The 24,191-nt window shown below is 43.3% G+C and overlaps 1 protein-coding gene across 18 annotated transcripts in view; it reads right to left on the bottom strand.

Annotated features, from left to right (window-relative positions):
- DAB1 (DAB adaptor protein 1) overlaps positions 1-24,191 on the bottom strand; it is a 1,127,727-nt gene that overhangs the window by 920,175 nt on the left and 183,361 nt on the right. For 17 of the 18 annotated variants that reach the window (XM_053894818.1, XM_053894792.1, XM_053894788.1 and 14 more), the window contains exon 2: positions 23,051-23,183. The exons of the other annotated variant lie outside the window; for it this stretch is intronic. The gene's annotated coding sequence lies outside the window, so the exon portion shown is untranslated. The remainder of the gene's footprint in view (positions 1-23,050; positions 23,184-24,191) is intronic. 18 annotated transcript variants of the gene reach the window in all.

Genomic DNA, 24,191 nt, shown 5'->3' with positions numbered 1-24,191 from the left:
GACTTTTGAGAGAAAGAGAGAGCAAGTGAGCAGGGGAGGGGCAGAGGGAAAGGGGACAGAGGATCCCAAGAGGGCTCTGAGCTGACAACAGACAGCCTGATGCGGGGCTTGAACTCACAAACCATGAGATCATGACCTGAGCCAAAGTCAGACGCTTAACCAACTGAGCCATCCAGGTGCCCCTCAAAGATACTAACTCTTACAAGTATTCTTAATATCCCTATTGGAGAGATAAGGAGATTTTGGCTCAAAAGGACAATCTTCTTAGCAAAGGGCCAAAGGTAGAATATAGTCGAGGCAGGACACAGGCTCCTGTGTCTGGACTCCAAGGCAGTCCAAGGCTTTTTCTTGACCTTACAATGCTCAGAAAGTATTTTCAGACTGAGAAACATGTCTGGCCACTGACTCAGAGCCTGGCACAAACCAGATCCCAGAGTGCTGTGATGGCCGCAGGAGAGACTGCCTGGGAGGCACCATGGACCCATGAATTCAGAATCTCCATCCAGAAAGGATGCTCTCCTAGACTGAACCTCTCTGGCAAGCACCTCCTCTCTGCTTCCCCTCCCTCAGGAATGTTCCTGTGAAGGTGCAGCCTGTGAATTCTGAAAGGGAACAGTGAATGGTTGCTCTTGTACATTGTTATGCAAATGATACACAAATTGGAGTCTTAAATCTGGCCCTAATGATGCCATCCTGCTTTGTCTTCCAGCTTTCCTGACACCCATTCTGAGATGCACCGTGCAGATGTTAGTTTATTATGTACACCAATAACTCACTCTACCTCTCAGCGAGGTGGGCCGTTAGCAGCCAGCATCTCAGCCCTGATAGCCACGGAATGCGCCCCTGTGAAAGATGTGTGATTTAAGCTCTCTGCAGCCCACAATTCAAGCTTTCTTTTATCAGGGCCCAAGCGGCAGCTAATCGTGTGACAGAGCGATGGCAAATCCAGAAACAAGGCAGATCCCACAAAGAGGCTGATTAAAAGCTTACTTGAAATTTGGAAAATAATAATTTTTAAAAATGATAACATTTAAAAAAAATCTCAAGATGCACAAAGAAAACCAATTTAGTCTGAGCCAATCCTTCATCCTCAGAAGGATTAGAAGGTTCTGCTTTATGCTAAATGTGGAGCCGAATTTGCAGCCAAAACATAAAACGTCCCACTAATTATTCTTTCAAGCTTCAACATGTACTTTATTAATCTTTTTTTCCCCACTTTAACAGCCACAGATGTAGGCTTAATTCAGTGTGTAAGCAACAGAACTTGTTTAAGTTCAGCGTTGTCAGCTGCATCATTCGTGTTTGCCGCACAAGGGCGGGCGCCGTTGGTGGGGCTCAGAGATGGAAGTCATGTCAATCATGTGTGGCATTATCCTTCCAGGAGATAGCCTGTCTTTAGCATATCCCAGGCAGTATACTCCAGGCAGAACAGTGTGGTGTCTTTGGAGAGCTGCTCAAAGGAAAAGAGACAGCTGGAGGAAGAATCAAAGCAGTGATGGTACAAAACACCCTGTCCTGCCTAAGGATCCGGAAGATGCTCCTTCCTCATGATGGATCCAAAAGAAAAACAATGAACTAGCTAGCACGATAAAATACCAATTACATGGAAACTTGACACTTCAAGTTCCGATTTATTTTTATGTTTAGGGGCCATTAGGCTACTTCATTCTTTTATGTATCTGTCCATCCATGGTTTTTTCATGAATAATTGAATAAACTATATCACTTTTAAATATACTGCCTACATAGTAGGTGTTGAGCACCTAGTGTGTGTCAAGCACTGGGTATGAGACATAGGCAAGTAACATACAAATATCCTATTCTTTAGGAAAGGGAAGAAGAGAAAAAGAATTGCTATGTATTGAGTGCCTACCATGTGTCAGACACTGTGCAGAGAACTCCCAGTATTCCTTACACCCTGAGCGATAGATATTATCTCCATTTGCAGGTAAGAAATCTAAAGGTGCAAGTTTGACTAACTTGCATCGCTAGGAATAGTGGAGCTATCCACTATCCGCTATCCAAGACCACCATACTCCTAATTCAGCGTTCTTTCTAAGCCCAAATTACAAATGCTTAGGATTGCCGATAACATGATTGCAATGCAAGGTGAAGGTGAACGACACTTTAAAAAGCATGTGGATAAAGCATTATGGAGACTTAGAGGAAAAAGAAAATGTGATCAGTGTGGGGGTGGTGGGATGGTACTGAGGAAGGAGCTCTAGAGGAGGAAGCAGTTGACCTATGTCTTAAAGGGGTTAGACATATAGCGATTAACATTTAAAAAGGACATTTATAGGACAGGCGACAGCAAAAACCTAGAGGCTGGAAAGCATGGACCACGTTCAGAGAAATCGAAGTAGTTCAGAGTGTGAATAAAGGCACATAAAAATGAATTTAGAAATAAAGTGTAGGATCAGACTGCAGAACTTCAGATAACATACAAAGGCATTCTGCATTAAAAAAGTGGGGGAAAATTGGTTCCATCTTCCACTTGTAGTGAACTTAGAGAATGCTTAGCTTTATACCAATCTGAGATTAATCGATGCAGCTACAAACAAACCTCTGCTGAATATATTCACATCCTCAGCATGGCTTCTGGGATCAGAAGGCCTGAGTTCAAGTCCCAGTTCTTGAGCTCCCCAATTCAACAACCCTGAGCGGCTGTGCTGCAGAACTTTACATTGTTCTGAAGACCACAACCATAAGGGTTGGTGTAGCTATGCGTCATGTGTAAATGACACAGCAGGACAATTAATGGAAACAGGCAACAACTACCCATCATGTATTTATTTACCCACAAGTATTCCAGTAATTATGCACACACACTTACTAACGTGAGCTAAGCCCAGAAATACACGCAAAAAATGTTCTCATTTCAACCCCAGAACAACTCTGAAAGCAAGACAGCTTTATCCTACTTTACAGTTGAGGAAACTGAGATCCCAAGAACTTGTCCAGCCAAATCCAAGATCATACTCCTAGAAAATAACACAGTTATTCTAAATCTAGTGCTCTTTCCAACATATTGCTACTTCCTCACACTTGTCATTTAAATTGGTGATGGCTCTCAACCTGTATGCTGCTGAACATTTCAGAAGTGTCCAACTATACAGTGAGCAATGTTCTAACTTCATTGATGTTATATACTGCATACTATCAGAGGAACGCTAAAATACGGGCATTGTACAGGGTACAGCTTGCTGGGAATCGTGTGTCATTGGGATCCACCCTACCCATTTTATAGGATATACAATTGTATATCCTATAAATAGAAAACGTTCTTTACGATAGTTTTTTGTACACTTGTTCTGTGCTTCGCACTACTATGATATGAACTCCCTGGGAGTTAAAAGTGTGCTCCACTCATCTTTGACACAATCACAGCACCCAGAATAGCACATATTTCTAAGAAACCCCAAAATTTAGTGAATTAAATTATAATTCCTCATATTATGATGATGATAATGATGATTGCTAGAATTTGTTGAGCACTTACTTTGTGCCAGGCATTGTGTTAAGTGTTTGCTATTCGCGAATTCCTGTGATTTCTATAGCAACCCTTCATTTTCCGGATAAGATGACAGACAGAGAGAGGTGAAGGAGACTGCTCAAGTCCCCACAGCTAGTCGGTGGTAGTCCTGTGATTCCGGGTTGTGACTGCAGTCTGGCACATGTCCCCATGGCGGTACTCTGTTAATGACGCTTATTCAGAATGTGCAAACAGTGCTAAATTGTTCATAAGCACCCACATCCATCCCCCCATCTGTTCCTCATAACAATCCCATAACGTAAGCAGGATTATTCCCACCTTAGAGATGAAAACACCAAGGTTCAAGGCCACACACTTGATGAGAAAGCCACAACAGTCTTTTATTCCAGCAAGAAGCATCATGCTTTGTCTTCATTCAGGAAAAAATACACATATCCGAAAAATCCCAGGAATTCTCAGAGCAATTACAGAGTCTCTTGCTACAAACACAACAGAACCTTCTTCAAAGCACCACGCATGCTTGGAAGAGCACACACATAAAAGCGTAATACGAACACTTGTCGGTTTTACCCCCTTGTTGCAAGAGAAGAAGAATGTTTATGCACCAAAAAAATCTAGCTGCATTTCCCAGTTTAATTAGTTTTGTCAAGTGCCTGCAATGTGATTTCCATGTTAATTTCTCCATATCCCATTTCAGCTTCTTTATATTCCACTTCAATTATTTGCTTAAAAATTGAGAGAGTCACGACGACTGTGTTCAAATTCCACTCAACTCAACTAACATTTATGGATGTGCTGTCATGTCCTAGCTCTGCAAAGCCCTCAGAAAGACAGTGCCTGCCCTCCCACCACCCTCCGTGCCTTTCACAGACATCTCTAATCGACCAGGCGGCAGCTCCCAACTGATGGATGCAGACATGGGATAATGAATGAAAACTACCTGCCCTCCAAGTGGTTGGACACTTTCTTGCAAATTCCCTTCCCATTTTATTCTCACAAGGTAGTGGTAGCTCCATGTTTACAGAAAAGGTAAGTGTGGCTCACAGAGGTGAAGTGTCCCCCCTACAGGCTAGACATCGCACCCATGAGAAGCCTCCCTGCTCTCTCCCATTCAGTGTAAAACTCCACTTTCGGGTCATCTGTTGGCTTGGCCCATCAGGGGTCTGCTTTCCTGGCCTCTGAGCCAGAGTGCAAAAGGGAGTAGGGTGAGACCAATCCTGGGTGGTAAAGAAGTGTTCTCACGTTAGCCTGCGGAGCAACATTTATTCTCTACTTTATAAATGAAACTGCCAGACGTGGAAGGAATCTTTTTAAATCAAGGCCCAACTTCATCTCATTTAATCTTTACCTCATTAGTCTTTGAGATAGCCATTATCATCCTCACTTTGTGAGGAAGCTGAGGCACAGACTGGTTACGTAATTTGCTGAAAGTCACAGAGCTCGTCTAGTGACATCCAAGATACAAACTCAGATCTTTCTACCCTTATAAGCCTGAATATTTAATGAATTGGTTTTTTTTTATTTCCTCTCTCTTCTGCCTTTAGAACACAAATATTTAAGGTAATCGAGCAGGCAATAATTTATTTCTTATTTCATCTCCTTTTTCTCTTCCTCCACCTAAACATGTTTTGTTGAGCAAATGTTTTATTAACAAATATGTGGCTGCACGTTTACATTTAACGAATGTTCTCTGAGCCCGGTACAGGGACTGTAGGGTACAGAGACGATTCACAGACACTTTCTGACCCCAGGGAGCTTACATTCTGGTGGGAGGTCGACTGACCAGTCCAGTTAAAATACAATGCGGTTCTGACAACAGAGATACAGCGGATTGGGAAGCACCACATCTGAGTTCGGACTCACTCTGAAGTTAACCAGGGTAATTAATATAGCTGCTAAAACAAACAACCCTCAAATCTCAGTGGCTCAGTGCAACAAAAGTTTCTATCTCATGTCACAGTCTGAAGTGTGCTGGGAGGCTCTACTCCACCAGATGACCCAGAGACTCAGACTCTTCCCTTTTGTATTTCTGCCACTCTGTTCAGAGTCCTCTGCGGGGTCTCTCCCCCACCCCAATCTGGCCCACCAATGGTTAGGAAAAGAGAGGGTGTGGTAGATTGTGAAGTAAGGCTTAGAGCCAAGCCTGGAAGAGGTATACATCCTACATGCCACTGTCCACACAGGCAGTCTTACCTCTGAGCCCCTGGAATGTAATGACTAGATGCTTACTGCTCCTTTTCCTTAGTACATGGGAACACACATCCCCAACTTCCCTTAGAAGTAGAGGCCACGTGGCTGGGTTCAGATCATGACCTGCATTAAATGCTTAACCAACTAAGCCACCCAGGCACCCCAAAATACCTCTGTCTTTGTAACGTTACACGCCTTTGTAAAAGCACTCACATGCTGTGAATGTTACTCTGCTAGGAGTCACTGTGGGTGATTCTAAGCAGTCATCACCATGATGTTTTGGCAGGTAGGGAGGTTGAATTCATGAAGTTGGGTGGTTTGCCCTGTGCCAAACAAAGATGGCAGGTGCAGATGTGGCTCCTGGGCCCTGGGTCTTCCAGACCAGTGCTTAGTTTTAGTACTTGAAAGATCATACTGTGATAGTATCTTGTCCCCATAAATTATGATTGCTTGTTGGTAAATCTACCTCTGTCCATCCCAAGGTGAGAGTCTCCTGACAGCAAATTTAGAGGTTTTCCATCTCAGTGCCTTAGGAATAGGGCATGTTGGTGACAGGCAACTGGTAGATGTTGTATAAATGGTTGTTTAATGAATAACTGAATGATGCCAGTGAGTGGAGGGAATGGGTTTACATGACTGACAGAGGGAGGGATGGAACACAGAGGCTGGCAGGGTTAGGCCTGGGTCCCAAGAAAGGAGGGGACAAAAAAAAAGGAGAAGAAAGCACAGGACATGAAACAGGGAAGTAGTGGTCAGTGGACAGCAAGTTTAGTTTCTTTACGGCATTTGCCAAGGGCCTGTGCTAAGTGCAGCCTTCACAAACCTACTGTGAATGTGAGGCTTTTTAATTAGCAAAATGGCTGGCTCCTTTTGTGAATCCAATAAGCGAACCAGAGTCCAACAAGAGGGAGCAAGAAGGCAGCTGCCTGTCAGTAGCCTTGGCTTCCGCTATGTTGGACTGACCAATGCCAAACAGGGCCCACGGACAGAGACACGTGTCTTGACCAGTCTGGTCTAGCACAATTCCTTTAACTCTGCGGAGCACCTATCTTTCCTCTTCAGAACCCACCTTGCATCACATCTGCCTTCGGGCACCCCGTAGTTCACATCCTCCAGAACCTCTCCCTCCACCCCCCTTCACCTCCCTCCTTACCTTTCCATACTCTTGGCTCATTTCCTATTTCCATTCTGCCCCCCACACCTGACACTTAATTATGTCTCTTGGCTCTGAAGTCTGGCTTTGGTTCTTGGTCACAATTTATACTTCTGATTATGCTGCCTTTGACCTTAACTGGAAAAGCATCTTGCCTAGTCCGGCTCAGCTATCATGAATACCCCTGACAAACATGTCTCAAGTAGGGACCCAGCCTCCCTGGCTTCTATTATTTTCTCCATGGAGGTTGTGTTGGTTGTAATATTTGGGTTCCCAACATCTATTCTTCCCCAGAATGATCTGTCAAATCAGTGTTTACTCTGTCCTGGCCTTACCTTAAAATCACCCATGATGCTTCTTAAAAATCCATTATCTGGGCCTGCTACAAACTCTTTCTAAAAGTCTCACTGATCTGGGGTGCCTGGGTGGCTCAGTCAGTTGGGCGTCTGACTTTTGATTTCGGTTCAGGTCCTGATCTCATGGTTTGTGGGATCAAGCCCCACGTTGGGCTCCATGCAATGATAGCGTGAAATCTGCTTGGGATTCTCTTCTCTCCCTCTATCTGCCCCTCCCTCTCCTGCATGCACATGCACATGCACTCTCTTTCTCAAAATAAATAAATAAATATAAAAAGGAAGATAAAAGTCTCAGGGTTCATTCTAATGCATGGCCACCATTGAGAACCACTGGTCTAAATCAATCTGTTAGCTCCATTTTCCTTGCAGGGGAATGGGCCTGAGCCTAAATCCTGGGGCAAGAGACACAGGGAGAAGACGGGAGCTTCTGCAAGAAAGACACAAGATAGAGATGCAGACCCCCTCCCCTCCCCCCCCAGCATTAGGGTGTGTCATGTTCAGATGTGAAGCAGGAAATTGCTGCTGCCACCTTGCAGCAGATGAAGGGAGGCTGAGGCAACATCAGGACACCAACTACGGAATGTTAGATGGAGACTAGATGTGAATCAAGTGAGGAGAAAGACCCTGGGTCCCCATTCTTGAGCCAAGTAACCAACCCAACCTCAAGTCTTGTCATTTAATGAGGTAATACATATCTTTATTGTTTAAGTCAGAGGTCAACATTTTTTTTTTCTGTAAAGGGCCAAAAAGTAAATATTTTAGCTCTGCCAATCCTATAGTCTCTGAAACCGCTATTCTGCCCTTGTAACGTGAAAGCAGCCATAACAATACATAAATAAATGGCATGGCTGTGTTCTAATAAAACATGGTTCGCAAAAACAGGCAGTGGGCTGGATATAGCCTGTGGGCCATAGTTTGTTTGCGGATCCCTATTTTAAGTCATGCTGAATCACTGTGCTTTGTTATTTGCAGCTCCTGGGGATACGAGTCTGATTTCCCGAAGTTAAGACTACATTACTGACCCCTTCCATCCTCCCATATACACAACTTCATGTACCTGTTAGTCAAATCCCCCTTGATGCCCTGTGGGCGTGTCCAACTCAACATAAGCAAAACTGAAATAATCTCCACCACATTTGTCTCAGGTCTGCTTCTCCTCTTCCTTCTCCACTTAGCAAGGGACACCATCAAGGTGAGCCACTCACACTAAAGCCCCCAACTCCTCTTTATCGACTCTGCTATCATGAGTCAACCGGTCACCATGCTCCATCAACCCTACCTGTAAAATATTTCTTAATTCTCCATGTATCCCAAACGATTTACTCCGTGCCAGGCACAGTGCCCGGAACTGAGAACGTAACAGCGTACAAAGCAGACCCAGTCCTGCCCTCACAGAGCTTAAGAAAAAATTCTCAATGTATGATGAATAATGGCCGGTACCTGCCATTCCTCGGACGTCCGATGTGTCAGGCTCTGTACTAGGCACTTTGCAGCAAGACAGCTGTTCTCCAAAGTACACCTGAGTGTGCATCTTTTTAACTCTTATTCATAGATAAGGTAACTAAGGAGGACTAAATCACTTGCCATAGTCACAGTGGCACCATGGTGACAGCACCAGAACAGGAAGCCAATCTGTTGCCCCACGAAAGCCAAGGCCCCCCTCATGACCCCATCCCCTGCTTGTCCATTCTTGCACCACCGTGGCTTTCTGGGTCACACTGCCACTTTGGGAATGCTTGAGCAACGAGTACCCCAGATGCCACCTGGATATCACTTTGGCAAAAAGCCCATGACGAGGATCTCATCAGCACAAGAGCTGTGCAGTTAAGCACAGGCTGTTCCAACACCCATGTTGGAAATCAGTCACTCCGTTCTTTGCCAGACAGAACTGCCACCTGTGCCCAGGCAGAACTGTCTCCCAGAAAACGGTGAAAACTCCAGTGCTGGAGGGTGGTGGATAGGAGTTCTCAGCAAGGGGCTCTTTCCAAAGTCAGGCTCTGGCTGTCTCAGCCCTGCCATCTCCCCATCACATGGAGCATCTGAAGGAGGGTGACTGAGGAACTGAGCCCTAGAACTGTGCGGACCTGCATTTAAATCCTGCTGTGGCCTCAGACAAGCCACCAAATCTCCCCTTGCCTCCACCTCCACCTCAGCAACAGGAACCAGGCTGCCTACCAGCCAGGGTGGTCTGGGGATGGAAGGCAATGAGGACTGAGAAGAAGGGAGAGCATGGAGCAGACGTGAGCCAGGGCTCGGTGGCTGGCAGCCATCTTCCCTGCCGTGGGCGCTCGTGGGCCTTGGCGGCCCCTCCCGGTGGGGCTGGCAGAGGAGGGTATGGGAGGAGCTCTTAATAGCTCACACATCTCAGCCCAACACACATGGAGCCCTGGCCCTCCTTGGGGCTGCTGTCTTCTCTGTTCCAGATTTTCAGCTAACTGCTTCATAGGTACATGACATTTAGTTATCATCGCCCTGTGGGGTGACCTTCCCCCGGTAAAGAAACTGGGGCGCCGAGAGTTTAACACCCTACAGCTGGCAGATTTGTAGAGTCAGAACTTGAGCCCTGGTGTTTAGGCTCCAGAGGTAGCACTTAACCATGCTGCTGCTCCTGTTCTCTTCTTCAAACCCCATCCTGCTTATTGTCATGTGGGCCATTGACAGTGCTCTGATGGCATGCACTTGCTTAATTCACCAGGTCCCCCACATTTGGGGCTGTCTCTCATTCTTGTTAGCTGCTCCCCTGCCCCCCCCCCCCATCACTCCTCCAGCCATGTATTGGAGCTAATGTCTGCACGCCTAACTGTTCAGCTAAAACTTAAAAGACTCCCATTTACAGGACAACTAACTAATAGTCCAGCACTATGCTTGGCACTTTAACTCATCTTATTTAGTCTCCATAATAATGCATAGGTAGGCCTCACTAAGCCATTTTTCAGAAGGCTCAGAAAATGACAGCTATTGAGGGATTAGGTGGAATTCACAGATAAAACTCTGCTCACAGGGCCTGTGCTTTTTCCTCCATTCCAAGTGCTTTTATTACCCAAGTCAGCACTCGATTCCCTCCCTCTCTCTTCTCTCTCTCCGTCTCTCTTTTCTCCCCTGCCTCTGCCCCTCCTATCCCCCCTCCCTCCTTCTCTCTCTCTTTCTTGCTTCCCTTTGGTAGCTGGAGCTACTCATCAGCTGCCAGCATCCCTGGATCTAGCCCGTCCTAATGGCCACAGACCTTAGAGCTCTGACTTTTCAAATCCTGGTTGCCTGGTAACAAGCTCTACCTCCCTTGCCCCTCCCACAGCCCCCAGCTCCACCCCCAGCCCGAAGTAATAGACTTCTGGTCACTTCTCTTATCCTTCAAAAATGCCCATTTAACTAATGTTTTTAGTATTAAAAAAAAACTGTCCACTAGAGCCAGGGACTCAGAATGGACGTTTTACCAGAAGCCAGGACCTTAGAGCGCAGCGGACAAGAAAAAGCCTGGGGACCAGCTGACCTGGACTTTCTAGGACCAGAGATTTACTTAACAAATGTTCACTGAGTATTCAGACTCCAGCCACAACGCACCTTAGTAGCTCCCTGCAAGGAGCTCTCCTCTATGGGTTTTGCCGGTTCTACCCTCTGCCCGGGCCCATCCCTCCCTCACCACACCCCAACTATATTTGTCAGGCCAACTCATTGTTGGCCCTCCATCCTATGAGAAACTTTGCCACACACCTCATCACAGGTATGAGTCCATTTTTGTGCTCTTATACCAAGTGTTAACATTTATCAACTACTTATTGGACAGTACTGGAATTTTTTATGTACATGGCTGTCTCTTCTATAAGCCTAGAAGTTCTGGGGCACCTGGGTGGCTCAATACGTTGAGCATCCGACCTCGGCTCAGGTCATGATCTCACAGTCATGGGTTCGAGCCCAGTGTCGGGCTCTGTGCTGACAGCTCAGTCTGGAACCTGCTTCAGATTCTGTGTTTCCTTCTCTCTCTGCCCCTCCCCCCACTCACACTCAGTCTCTCTCTGTCTCTCAAAAATAAATACATGTATAATCTTAGAAGTACTTCAAGGGCAGGTAATGTGGATTCTGCAAATCTGAGCACAATGCACGGGGCCCACTGAGTGTTTTTAGGGTAGGAAGACAAGAGAGGAGAAGAAGTAAAAAAGAGAAGGAATAGAAAAAGAGAACAGACAAGACGAGAAGGCAGGGAGTAAAAAACAGAAAGAGGCAAGTTATAGAAGAAGTTAAAGAATGAGGGAAGGTAAGAAGGTAAGAAAAATAAAGCAGAGGGAAGAACTTCATGCAATCTATTGCGCTAGGTCTTAAGAAGGGTCACAGAGATGAGTAAGACCAGGTCCTTACTCTAAGAGAGTTCACAGTCTACTTAGGGAGACACAGTCAGGGAAAGATGAAGACAGTCTGGAGACCAGGCAGAGAAGTCCCGAGAACTGGAGTAAACCAGTCACAAATTCCATTTTGGGATGCTCTGCTTACCCAGTTGGATTTCAGACCAGCAGCACCTTCTTCTGGATTTGGTGACAGTGATGCAGTTACAGCCAGATTAAACATGGGTTTAGTAGATAGATTCTTCCTTCCTACAGTCCTATCCAGAAAGCCTGAAAGACCTGATGAGCACTGCCCAGTACATGCCTTGTACACAGTGGATGCTGCAAGATTTATGGAATAAATAGAGAGCATACAAAACTTATTAAGAACTACGGGATCTTATTTTGAGCATCTCACAGGCACACAACTTGACTGTTGAGTGTTTAAATGAAGGAGTACAGTGTGATTCCTGATACCTTCCCCAATGCCTGACACATAAGAGATAAATATGTGCTGAATAAACAAATTTCAACATCATCTTCATCATCATCTCAAATTGCCATCCCCACCCCAACCCCCTACCTGGGTATGAAAGCAAATGGAGGCACCTTTTAAACATTCCTCAACAAAACCGTTTTTATTACACTGCACATGAAACTAGCAAGGTCTCAGGCTGCCTTGTTTAAATGACACTGAATTTGAAGCGTCACTTTCCAGCATGTTCAAAAATATCTGAGTCAGTGTATCTTTGCAAACTTGTTAGGACTCATTTTGCCTGACCTTTAATCCCTTTTTAAATCCTTATTAAACACTTTCATAGAATCAAAGGTGTTCATTGTTTTCATAATCATTTCTGGTTTCCAAACCCATATTGACATTTCCCCCTCCTCCAGACCCTTTCCAGCCTTCCCAGGGAGAAACACAAAGCAGTACTGAGTTGTCAAATTTCTATGGGCAAGTTTCAGGGTTAGAAGTAATACCTAAAGAAGGAGAAAAATTCCAGTTGTGCAATTACTGCCTTGGATATTGGGAAGGGAGATGAGGGTGTCATTTGGAAACATTATTCTGGAGAGAGGCAATGTGATACAATGGGAAGGCTGTAAGATTTGGAGTTAGCTTCCTATATATTTAAGTCCCAGCTTTCCCACAAACTAGTTGTATGACCTTGTACTAGTCACAGTCTACCTGTGTTTTCTTCATCTCTAAAATGAATGGCCCAGATATAATAAGCTCTAAGATGCCTCCCAGCTCTAATATTCAGAGATATTAAAAAGGCTCAGGATATGCTGATGGCCAAAAAGTGAAGGGTGTTTCAGTCGACTAGGGCAATTCATATTTTATTTATTTTTAAATTATGAGAAAGTTCTTTGGGCCAGTTACAGAGGCCCCATTCACTGCTGAAACAAATGTCCAGGACTTCAGAGCTGTAACATTAGGTATAACATTTAGAAAATAGAAAAGGAATAAAATTGTGCTTTCCTACTTATAGCCTTATTAACAGCTTTTTATGCCATCAGTAATGTGGTCGAGTTTTTAACCATAGAAGTCAAACAATATTTAGCTTTGGGAGAGGTGAATAAATTGACATTTATGACCTATCTATTATTAATTACTATTTATTCAGTACCTACTATATATTAGAAAGCAGTTCAGAGATATTCCTTATGTTATCTAATTTCACATCTACACCTGCACCAGGAGGTAGGCATTTTTCCCCCATTTTACAGATGAGACATCTGAGACCCAATAGGAGGTGGCTTGTCTAGTATAATATAACTAGTAAGGTAAATTTGAACCCAGGTCTATCTGATACTTAGACCAATAATTTTTCTATAGTATCACTTATGAAATATTCCAATTAAGTAAAGGGCTCCCCTTCAGTGGGAATAATCAAGCACCAATTAGGGATGCTGTACGAGGGATCACTGTGCTCGAGCAGATCCTGAGGGAGTCAATGATTCTATGACTTAAGTCACCGAAAGCAGAGTAATGACAAGCAAATATCCCTAAGCACCCCCCACCAACTGCAGAGGATTTGCAATGTGTGACCTCTTTTTCTTTTAACGTTTCCTGTGACTATCTTTCTTCCAAGAAGAACACTATCTCTTTCAAATTCAGAAAAATCCACATCCTGATCCCTCCCAACTGTTATCATTGTTCCATTCTTCTAATGACCTACTATAACCACAGAATTATTATTCTGCATTAAGACTTGTCTGTATAATCCCAGGAGGTAGAATGAGGAATGTGAAATTTAATTCACTAGCATAGGAAATATCCACCTGTAATCCCAGGCAACATTAAGCTGGGCTACTCTGCTTGATAATGAGCCCCTCCTTTTTACTGGATGTGTTCAAGAAAGTGCTTAAATACCACTTCTACATGAAGCCATGACCACTAATCACCTAAAATAACTCTTTCTTCTGCTTTTTTACAGCCATTATCTGTAAAATTCTTGTAAGGAGCTTTGAATATATTTGAGCTTCCTAGCTAGACAATAAACTGAAGACAGAGACTATGTCTCCGGGTAAGGAACTCTGTGTAACAGAATGCTCCATAGGAAGAACTCAGCAGCAGCAGCAGCAGCAGCAGCAGCAGCAGCTTCATCATTATTAGTATTTAATCAAGGGAAATGCCAGCTATTTCTCCATTAAATGGATACCTTCAACTTAGATTGGGTCTTCTGTGAATGGATCCCCCCAGGGAAAGAATAGAGCAGGCCCTGTAGACAAAGCCTTCCCCTCCCAAGGTGGCCTGCTAGCACAAATGACCCCAGTGAGAAACTGGGTAAAACTGCTGAGATCAAGGGGTCTCGTGAGAAGACAAAGACCAGGACTGTGCTAGTTCCCAAATGATGTCAACCAACAAAGCAAGTGTTACAGAAGTAAAGCTGCCGTAAGAAAAATATCATTTGAACATGTGACCCACGCACAAATCCATGACTCAGAGGCTGATGGGAAAGACTGGTCTGAATGCAGCCTGTGGTAGAAACTGGAAGTCTCTCAAGGCCTAATTTTTAGTGTGGCTGTCATGCGTTGGGCACAGGCACTGAGCATGTGTTTATAAACTCTATGGCCATTTGCTACATGCCAGTCTCTATTCTAAATGTTTTTCATAGATAGAGCCTTTACTCTATGAGGTAGTTAAGTGATATTGCTACTTTATGGATGAGGAAACTGATGATCAGAGAGTGGTAGTTTCTCATGATTAGCAAACAGGAGAGTCAGGATAGAGCCCCAGGTATTCCAGATAAAACCACCGGGAGAGAGAGAGAGAGAGACTCCTAAAGGGGAATAAGGAAATTCCTACCAATAAGAGTAGATGGGGCTCCATAGGATTAAGTGGAAAAATAATGATATTCATTATTTTAAGCATAAGCATATGATACCCCAAACCGGAAAAACAGGGAAACATGGAATGTGGCCAAAGGACCAAAACAGAGGATGGTGACAAGAGGGCAACTTGTATTATCAAAGTAGAAGTGGACCAAGAGAAAGGAAGTCAGGAGGCAAATGTAGGAGTTGGTACAGTGGAAAGATCAGAAAATCAGGTAAAAAGAAAGCAGGAAGGAGTGGACCTGAAGAGGCAACAATTCTAAGCAATATGAAGCATCCAATTAAATTGAGGTCATGTGACTTTAGGAGCTGAGGCTGCCATTATGCTCAGAAGAAGCTAAGGGGCTGGGGACCAGAGGCATAGAGTAAGTGGTCTATATACTCTTCTTTCTCCTCTCATAAAGCAAAGTTATTCCCAGTAGTCTAAGAAAGGTGGCTTCCAAAAGATTGGCAAGAGGGTTCATCTTGCTATAGAACTCAGGCTATTAGCTACCCTGAGAAACCTAGAGAGAGAGCCCATGGGCAAAGCCCTTAATAAAACTCTTCCTTAGAAGCCAAGTCTCTAACTTCAAAGCAACCTGGATGACTTCAGGATCTGCTGACTCTTGACTTTTTCCTACAACATTACATAAGGTCTCTGCAAGACATTAAGTGCCAAATAATTGTCCCATGCACACTTTCCAACTTAATCTGCTGGTAAATGACAAGTGATTTTCGAGAAGCTCCTCTTTGATTCTCAGTTTGCGGGACAGAAATGCAAAAGAGATGGCTGGAAGGTGCTGGGGAGACCCATTTGAGCCCCTCAGGAAACCAAGTTCAAGTCTCTCCATGTGAGATTCAAATGAGCAGTCTTGTGTCCTGAGAAGTTGGGCCTGCATTTCAGCCCCAGATCTGCCTCCAGGGACTTCAAACAAGTCCCTCCCTCTCTGAGCTTCAATAAGAGGACAGGACTAAATGACATCTAAGGTCCCTGAAGTTTGCCTGTTGTTATCATTACTATTGATACTCATGTGCTAACAGGCAAGACTCGTGTTATATTTGAAATGTGCTTACTTTTACATTTCTTGCTGTCCCTTCAAAATAAAATGAGTTATGTTAAAAGCAAAATCCTTATCCTTCATACAGTGAAGTATTTGTTACTATAATAATAATAATATAATGTCTGAGACTTGCTTGAAATACTTGAGTCCCTCCCCCTAATCCCCATAAAAGAATATTTGATAAAATAAAATTGGCAAAATGTTGAGATTGTCGAAACCGGGTAAGGGGTAAATGGGAGTTTATTATAGGAGTCTCTCTACCTTCACGCATGCTTTCTTTAAATTTTTCACAGTAAAAAATTAAGAAATAAATAATAGAATAGAATATAAATATATTCAGTAGAATAGCCTCTCCCTGCCTTTAGATTAAAACTCCATGACTTTCCGCCTCACTCCTGAGTAACAGACCATTCTAGGGGATCTTTAAGTCACGAATGCATTTTTAGTTCAAAAATGAGAATGTCTAGTCCAACATATAAATCAAGCCTTGACCAAGATTTAGGGCTGATCTGACACCTCTCAGTTCTGGGCATTTTAGGATGGAGACTCACTGGAGGAAAGCGGGGAGGGCATGGCTGGCTGAGCTACATATGGTTTCTAGCCTCCCCATCCTGTACCCCTGCCCCAACCAGGGGTGGCAGGTAAGAGGGAGGAGGGAGAAGAGACGGGACAGGTCTTACTTGCACTTGCATAATAAGCAAACTAGCTTTAGGATCTCTGGGTCTCACAGATTTTCAAGGCTGTCTCTTTGTCTAGTGGGCAATTTTGAGGGCTCTAGAGCGGTGCTGACCGAGAGCAATACAATGCAGGCCGCGTAGGCAAGCCACACATTCAACTTTCTAGTAGTCACATAGTAAAAAGTAAAAAGAAACAGGTGAAACTAATTTAAATAATATATTTTATTTTACCTGTCTAGCATTTAAACATGTGGCTAGTGGCTCCCATATTGGACAGCATAGTTGAGAGGTCTCTGTCCCTGGAGACCACTTGCCAGGTGACCTGATCATACATCCCATCTTGCCTGGAGAGTCCTGGTTTAGTCCTGTTGTCCAGGCTTTCTTCTCATTAAATTACTTGGTTATTAACGTCCCTGGTCACTCTCCCAAGTGTCCCTATTTGGATAACAAATCATACCATATCATCACCCTGCCTGTACCTCCCTATCCTTGAGGGAGCTGAGGGCTCCTTCTCCTTCCTCATTCCTCGGTGCTCTACTTGAAGGGTCAGGCCTTTTCCCCCCTAGATCAAGGGTCAGCAAACTATAGCCCATAGAGCTGAGAATGAGTTTTAAATTTTAAAAGGTGTAAAAAACAAAGATTATGTGACATGGAAAATATGCCTCTGGCAAAGCCTAACTTCCTACCTGATGTTTTACAAAACAAGTTTGCTGACCGTTATTCTCTCTTTTCTGGAGCAAAAGGAGGTCAGACCCCAGTTTATCAAGCTTCTGCCACCGTTCCCTCTGGGATTGAGGTGGGGGGAGCAGATCCTTTACCTCTTACCTGGCTTGAGGCTAGGGGGTAGACCCATGCTTCCACTCCTCTTCCCTGAGAGTCAGTGGGGACTCCGCAAGAACATTCTGGAAGGAAATCTCATTACTCAGCTCCCTTTCCACTCTCTCTACCCTAAGCCATTTCCTCTAAACATCTGCATAATATAATTTGGCATTTCACTTTGGGATTTCATTTCTGTTATATCTTAGTGTCTAGTCAAAATTTCCATTTTAAGCCTATATTACCATCACCACATCACCATCTTTCATAATGTGTGTCCTTGAATAGCCTGAGTTTGTTAGGGATAGGATCTCTTTTGTCTTATTTTTGAATCCCTCATAGCACTTAACACAATGCCTCACACAGCATACATCCACAATAAACACTGTTTGAATGAAAGAATTAATGATAATTAATTCATACGCTCAACACTTCAGCCCAACTAAACAACTCAAAATTCTCTGAAGACACTGACATTTTTTCCCTGTGTGCCTTTGCATATACACTACCTGGTGTATCTTCCTCCCTTCCCTTCTCATCCACCATCCTCCAAGATGCAGCTCAAAGAAAACAATAATATAATTTTATTAAAAAGTAAAAATAGGGGCACCTGGGTGGCTCAGTCGGTTGAGCGTCTGACTTCAGGCTCAGGTCATGATCTTGGCGGTTTGTGAGTTCAAGTCCCACATCGGGCTCTGGTGCTGATGGCTCAGAGCCTGTAGACTGCTTTGGATTCTGTGTCCCCCTCTCTCTCTCTCTGCCCCACCCCGGCTTGTGCTATCTCTTTCTGTCTTTCAAAAATGAATAAACATAAAAAAAATAAAAATAAAACTCTGATACCCTCAAATAGAAAATCATAGTCCCAGTAAAACCTTCCCACATCCACTCTAGAAGAATTTAGCATTTTTTTAATTAAAAAATTTTTAATGTTTATTTATTTTTGAGACAGGAGACAGAGCATGAGTAGGGGAAGGGCAGAGAGTGAGGGAGACACAGAATCCAAAGCAGGCTCCAGGCTCTGACCTACCAGCAGAGAGCTGGATGCAGGGCTCGAACCCAGGAACCATGGGATCATGACCTGAGCCGAAGTCAGAAGAATTTAGCATTTTTAATCCATAGCCAGTAACACATTTCTTTCCTCTGGTAGTTGAAACAGTGCACCTTGTCTGGAGGTATAATTGTCTCTCCCATATGTCTGGGCTGTGTATGTTCTAATCACCTAGAAAGTCTTTAAAATATGCTGATGTCTGGGCTCCGTTCCAGACCAAGAGAAATCAGAATCTCCAGGTTGGGGTCTGGGCATAGGCATTTTCAAAATGCTCTTCCGTAATCTCATATGCAGCCAGAGTTGAGAACCACTGTACAAAATGGTGAGCTACCACAAGGCAAATAACATAGCTTCTCTCTGCAACTCTAGTTATTAGCAAAGATTACTGTGGAATAAATAGTTGTCAAATGAATGAACTATGAACCGTAATAGAAATATAAAGAATAATTTACGTAAGGCTATTAGAAAATATTGTGAGATAAACAACTATATATTAATCTAATGACTTCTGGTTAATTGGACAGGTTTATTTAACCCCATCAAGCACATAAAATGACTAGAACCTCACGTCTAACTAAGCAGTTTTCCCAATTGTGGTAAACTTGGCTTTAAAAGAAATATAGATGGCCCTGCAAAAATATGGACATTAAGGCAGTTCATTAGCATGGTCTCTAACCGAGTCCAAAAGACAGACCTCCAAAGACCCCTCCGATAATGTAGATATATTTCAAGGTTGTTATCCTACAGCTGTCAAGCCCAGCCTCTCCTTGCCTTCTGCTGTGTAATTTATACTTGAGACTGGCATGAGAGTTTTTTATTAATGTTTGTCAAGCAACACTCTCTGCTCTCTTGTAATTACGCTGCCTGTTAGTAGCATTAACTACAAACATATCTCTTGGTTTTCACTTGTTAATTTGTGCCTCTCCTATATTTAGAGATAGCAATAGATGTAGTCATAAGATCAGAAAATTGCTGATGGTCAGGGGAGTTCATGAAGGTATGCATCCCTTTGCCTGTAATTAATCTGCAATGAACTAGGGTCACACAGTGGAAATATCACAAAAGAAGCTCTGGGTTTGAGTTGGTCCCTGTCACTTACCCTGCGTCCTTGGACACCTAAGCTCACCTCTTTATACTTTGCACCACCCTTCTCAAAAATGGAAGGTAATAATGAAATCTATTTCAAATGCCCAGCAGAGTTATTGTGTGGATAAAATAAGATGATAAACCATAAACACCTATGCTAATACCCTTGCTTCATTCATTCAGTTGCAAAGACTGTCTACACACCCGGGTACTAAAGGGATACAAATAATGATTCTTGTTACCATTGTTATTTTAAGGACCATACTATTGATACTATTGAAATGAAGCCCTTCTGACATCTTGTGATGGTTAATTTTACAAATCAACTTGATGCGGCAGCAGGGTATTTAGATATTTGGTAAGACATTATTCGGGGTGTGTCAGTGAGGGTGTTTCAGGGTAAAATTGACATTTGAATTTCTAGACTGAGGAAAACAGATTTTGTCCTCGCTAAGGTGGGCGGGCCCCATCCAATCAGTTGAAGACCTGTATAGAAGAAAAAGGCTGAATAAAAGGAAATTTCTTTCTGCTTGACCGCACTGGCTTTGGACATTGTTTTTTTTTTTTTTTTTTTTTTTTTTTCCCCCTGCCTTCAGACTTACACTGAAGCAACACCTCTTCCTGGGGCTGAAGCCCACCAGCTTCTGGACTGGAGCTACACATCAGTTTTCTTGGGACTCCAGCTGGCCAGCTGCAGACCTTGAGACTTAATAGCTTCCATGATTGGGGAAGCCAGTTCCTTATAAGTCTGTGTGTGTATGTATATACAAATGTTATGTATGTGTGTGTATATATATATATATATATATATATATATATATGTATATATATGTGTGTATATATATATGTGTGTGTGTGTGTGTGTATTTTTTAAACATATAAACAAAACCAATAGAATGTGTGTGTGTGCGTGTGTGTATGTGTATGTAGGTACACATACATCCTATTGGTTTTGTTTATACACATACACACACATACACACACACATCATATTGGTTCTGTTCTTCTGAGGAACTCTGACTAAAACATGTCTATAGCAATATAAACACTTTTGGGAGGGGGGGTGCTTCAGGGATAGTCTTTAACTAAAATTTCTTACACTGATAGAAATGTTTTCAGTGCATCCAATAGAAGTTGCTATGTGAGTCAGTGGTTATTGGAATCCACCGGCCAGCTTTAAAAACATCAATTCCCAGTCTTGTGACTGGATCTTATGAATTAGTACATTCAGAGCCCAGGAATCTGGATTTGTATTTTTTTTAATTTTTTTAATGTTTTTATTTTATTTTGAGAGAGAGACAGAGCGTGAGTGGGGAAGGGGCAGAGAGAGAGGGAGACACAGAATCCGAAGCAGTTTTCAGGCTCTGAGCTGTCAGCGCAGAGCCTGACGTGGGGCTCAAACTCACGGACTGTGAGATCATGACCCGAGCCGAAGCTGGACACCCAACCGACTGAGCCACCCAGGTGCCCCAGGAATCTGGATTTCTAGCAGTCTACCCAGTATTTCATCTGACTAACCACATTTGGGAACTTTCCACCTAAGTGGTTTGACTGACGGAACTCGAAACCAAGGATCTGCCCTGGTGTCTGAAATCCCATCACCTCAGGTTCATACATGTGGTTTCTGTTTTGTCTCCTGCTAAATGCAGACAAACTAGAAAGATAATATATAAGGCCTTTAACCATAAATTTAGGGTATATTTATCCTGAATTCAGCTCTGATAATGTTCCTTCTGCATCCAAACACCTTCAAGGTCCCCCCATTGTCTACTTAATAAAATCCGATCTTCTTCCAATGGTATCCAAGTCCTCCCAAAATATGACCTCTGGATAACTGCAAGACCATTGTTCACCACAATCACCCACAAACACCTCACAGTCCAGCTACCACAGAGGCTGCATGGGTCCTGTTTTCACCTCCGCCTGGAGGGCACTGTTACTCCTGACCACCATCCTCCAGATTTTAGGTCAAACAGCATGTTATTCTTAAACTTCTCTAATAACTCTCTTACGGACTGCTTTATACCTAGGCACCAGAGTACGTGCCTCCCCTCTTGACCGGGAACTTCTTGAAAACAGAGGTCTGCTCTCCATGTCTGCATCCCCAGAGCTCTGAATTTGGCACACGGTGAGATTCACACATATTAATTGAGTTGATTCAGACTCTTTTCGTACATGGACACCAAAAGGGAAAAATGAGGAAGTTGGACATTTAGTTGCAAAATTTCAAATGCTACGGAAAGACAGCATACTGTGCAGGCCAGACAGCACAGTGTGTTGGTGGGAAGCAAAAGCTTCGCCGAGATGGATGTGGGTTCGAGTTGCACCTCTCCTACTTATTAGTGATGTGATGGGTCAAGCTACTTCACCTTTCAGTGTCTCAGTTTCTTCGTCTGTAAGTGAAGACGATGATGGTATTACCTGACAAGGGCTGTCGTGAGGTTTAAATATGCTGAGAGCTTGGCATGTCAACAGAAAGTACCGTATTCACATTAATAAACTATACTTGTTATTGGGTCTTTCTTATTATTTTAGCAACATTTGGGCAAGTGAGCACAGGCCTGGACAGTGGAAAATCCCTAATGTATAAGTAAGTAGAAAAGTGGAAGGGTCCTAAAGCTAGCTTATCTGGTGGGCCATGTCCATTTGTGAAGGGTATTTACCTCGGGGGCGGTGGGGGCGGGGAGGGGGAACAGCCAGAGCGTTATCGTCTTCTTCCATGAGTTGCCTCTCTTCTCTGATGGATTTCCTTAAGGAATATAGATCCACAGGAGATTTATGTGTGTGCTCTGTTTCCCAATACTTAACGCAACTTATTTGCCACCACTAAGCATTCATTCTTTTCCTGGAGGTCAATTCGCAAGGTGCCTGCTCCTGCCAAGGGCAAGATTGATAGAGCAGCAGCTGCTGACTTGATGGCTAATGTACATGAGGCCGGCCTCCTCTTTGTCTCTGGACTAGAAGGACAAATGGGCCAAACTCAATCCTTGGAATTGAAAAGTGATCTTAGATACCATTTTGTCCAATCCACTGTCTGGATATCTGACAAAGCTCAGGCCTAGATCAGAGAAAATAACTTAGAATACAGTACAGACCTGTGGTTGCCAAAGGCCACTTGTCTGTGACAAAGACAACCTGTTCTGGATGAAATGAGAAAAGGAAGGCCAATGTTGCAAGGCTTTCATAAAAGTGAATGGGTTGGATATTTTTTAATGTTTATTTATTTTGAGGTGGGGGGGTAGGGAACAAGCGTGCACACAAGCTGGAGAGAGGCAGAGAGAAAGGTAAAGAAAGAATCCCAGGCAGGCTTCATGCTGTCAGCACAGAGCCTGACATGGGGCTCAATCCCATGAACCGTGAGATCGTGACCTGAACCGAAACCAAGATTTGGATGCTTAACCAACTGAGCCACCCAGGGGTCCCTGAATCGGTTGGATTTTTGTAATCCAAAGTTAAATTCTTCATACTTTTATAATATTAAGATTACTTTTCTTTACAAGACCATGACCGTTAATGCCAACTTGTCTCTTTAATGACCTTACCTGGGTAAATAAATGTAGATAACTCTATGTCCTTCTCCACTGTTTTGTTGTTGTTCCTTCAGTCGGCTGTTTTACTGGTCTACAAATTCCCCGAGAGTTTTGTACTCTCTAATGTCAAGATTGAGAACAGGAGCTGTGGAATCAGAAAGACCTGAAATGTTATCTTTGTTCTTCTTCCAAGTTGTATGACTTTGAAAAATTCATTTGACTTCTCCATGTCTCTAAAATGACACCAATAGCAATAATGTCTATTTTACCGGATCACTGTGCAGTGAAGAGATACCAGATGGCATGTGGTTAGCACCGGGCCTGGCACAACGATGATGATAGTGGGTGGTTAAATAGGTTTTTCAGAAGTCAATCATGTAGATAGAATGTTTAAATGAAGAGCAGACTCATAAGGATCAAAAAAGCATTTAATTTCTTCATGTGAGATTATTCCTAGATGTAGCCTGTATGCTTTGAAAACTGCTGCTGTTGGATTCAGACAGAATGGACTTACATGCTACTAACCTGAGCCAGTTTCTGGTCTAATGCTTTTAAATAAGGCAATTAACTTCCCTGAGTGCCTGTTTCCTCGTACAGTAGAAGATAGTCTCCCATTATAGAACATCAACCCAGTAGGCATTTTACACACATCCTTATGTAACATACACAGCAACCCCATAAAATAGATACAGTTGATTATTGCTATTTATAGTAATGCTCTATAAAGCTGTGTGAACCCTGAGCCATTGCTCCTAGGGGAAACACAGGGTTAGGTTCCTATGAGCTTCTGGTCACCACAATTTAATCAATCAATCAATACCTACCTTGATTTATGTGTGTTTCTTTTAAAAGACACTCTATTTAATATATAGTTGATTCATTAACATTGAAATCATGGCCAACAGTACTAGAAAACACTCCTGAATGAAACGTGTCTAACACGTGTATTTTCTCACAGCTGTCTTCTGCTTAGGAATACCAGGTAATAGTTCAGCACTACACTTGGGGTTAAACCGTGGGAACCGGTGAGATCACCAACAGAAGGCACAAAAATGTGAAATAAGTGGTGCTGAAAAGGTCTCACAAAGGATACCTGTTTACAGTAGGACAGCTAAAACAAGAAGGCAGAACAGTGCCTGTGGACCTCAGCTGG

Source organism: Panthera pardus, unplaced genomic scaffold, assembly GCF_024362965.1.
Source record: "Panthera pardus isolate Hobbes unplaced genomic scaffold, ASM2436296v1 HiC_scaffold_11, whole genome shotgun sequence".
In the NCBI taxonomy this organism is placed as follows: Eukaryota; Metazoa; Chordata; class Mammalia; order Carnivora; family Felidae; genus Panthera; species Panthera pardus.
The sequence above is the reverse complement of the archived record's forward strand: the minus strand, read 5'-3'. Positions and strand labels throughout refer to the sequence as shown.